General features: G+C 45.1%; 1 long non-coding RNA gene across 1 annotated transcript; it reads left to right on the forward strand.

Annotated features, from left to right (window-relative positions):
* The first annotated feature begins 219 nt into the window (after positions 1–219).
* LOC144168067 (uncharacterized) lies at positions 220–1,089 on the forward strand. Its single transcript, XR_013322155.1, has 3 exons — positions 220–281; positions 361–435; positions 783–1,089. It is a non-coding gene; the product is annotated as an uncharacterized LOC144168067 (long non-coding RNA).
* The last annotated feature ends 588 nt before the right edge of the window (positions 1,090–1,677 follow it).

Consider the following 1,677-nt stretch of genomic DNA (forward strand, 5'->3'; position numbering starts at 1 on the left):
CATTTGCAAATACAAGGAACTGAAGGAAAAGATTGGATTGGAATATATATCGTAGCCACACTTGCGGTGCTAATATACGGTAAATTATTTTCACAGGACAAAAAAGGCCATGGGGGAAAAAATAGCCCACGAAATCATCTCAGCGTTCCGATGTCCCATGAGTGCACTCCAAGTGGAGAATAAATGGAAGACTATGGAGCGCGCCTACAAAAAAAAAAAAAAAAAACTAAAATGAGGAATGGCTCAACCGGTCGCCCCCCTGCAGCGTGCGAGTTGGAAGAGTATGAGCAGCAGACCTTTCACTTTTGTTTGCTCATTTTCTGACTGAGGATCATTTTTAAATATGCGTTTTCTTGGCAGGGAACTTGCAGAGGTTTTGGAGCGTGAGCACCATATTGCTCCTGTTGCACTGCTCGCCCCAGGAAGGATTGTTGCGTAAGTTTCCAGCACCACGTTATTTTGGAAAAAAATCCCATTGAAATGTCATCCCGCTATGTGTCCTAATTTTCCTTGCGGTACATTTAAACTGCGCTTAATGTGCATTTCTACAGAATTGTTAGCTGGCACAATTGCTATATGCATGCATGTTTCTGTGGTAAAACTTTCCATCAGTATGGCAGTATGGCTGAATTATTATATATCAAGCGTGGCCATCCGGATAACCGTGGGAATTCGATCACTTCATTTGAAATGAAATTCTCTTTACTGTGCATTGACCTATCCACTGCACAAATGCCCACACTTTGCGTGACGTTTGTTGGAAATTTTTATTATTTCGAAAGCAACAGGGATGGAGAGAACATGCTTCCAGAAAATGAGCCTGTGGGTGAAGCTGGTGATGAGGAAGCACCAGCTGAGGAGGCACCTGCACCCCGCAGCAGAGAAGCTACAGCACCGACGAGAGGCGGCAGTCGGCAGAGGAACACAACCATCGGCAGCCTGATTAGAGTAATGCAGGATGCGATGGCTGCAAAGCAAAAGCAGCATGAAGAAAAAATGCGCCTTCTTGAGCGTCTTGTATCTGCTGTCGAGGCAAAAAAATGATCACGCGTGCTTTCTCGTGTGCAGTCGAGGCAAATAAAAGAATTCTGTCAGTTTCTTCCGATGATTTACATGTTGTTCAGCATTGATGCTGGGCTATGTGTCTTCTTCGGGTTTCACACTGTGCAGCAGATGCGTCACTTTCACAAGATTCTTCATCATTGCCAACGTCGTCATGAGCAGGCACGTCTGCAAGATCTTCAATGAAATCCCTCTCAGAGTTGCACAAGTTGTGAAGCACGCATGCTCCCATAACAATGCGACAGCACTGCATAATTGTCTTGGCATCGACAAGGTATAGTCTTCTGAAGCGTTGCTTCAAAAGGCCAAAGCAGTTTTCGATGACCATCCTCTGCTGGCTGTGGTACTTGTTGAATCTTTTTTTCCACGAAAAAAAACTGGAGCCATTGTCTTTGTACGGTGGCAAAAGCCAAGGTAGCATGGGGTACGCAGAATCTGCAAGTATATAACAATCGCCACACTTGGCTGCAGCCTCTTCGTAGAAAGGGCTCTCTCTCTCAACACCCGGGCATCATGAGCAGAACCAGGGAAGCCAATGAATACATCCAAAAACTTGTTCTGGTCGTTGCAAACTGCCTGTAGAATAATTGACGGCCACTTCTTCCGGTTTATATA

This window comes from Haemaphysalis longicornis, unplaced genomic scaffold, assembly GCF_048455015.1.
Source record: "Haemaphysalis longicornis isolate Haplotype H1 unplaced genomic scaffold, Haemaphysalis longicornis Haplotype H1 scaffold_1, whole genome shotgun sequence".
NCBI classification, from domain to species: Eukaryota; Metazoa; Arthropoda; class Arachnida; order Ixodida; family Ixodidae; genus Haemaphysalis; species Haemaphysalis longicornis.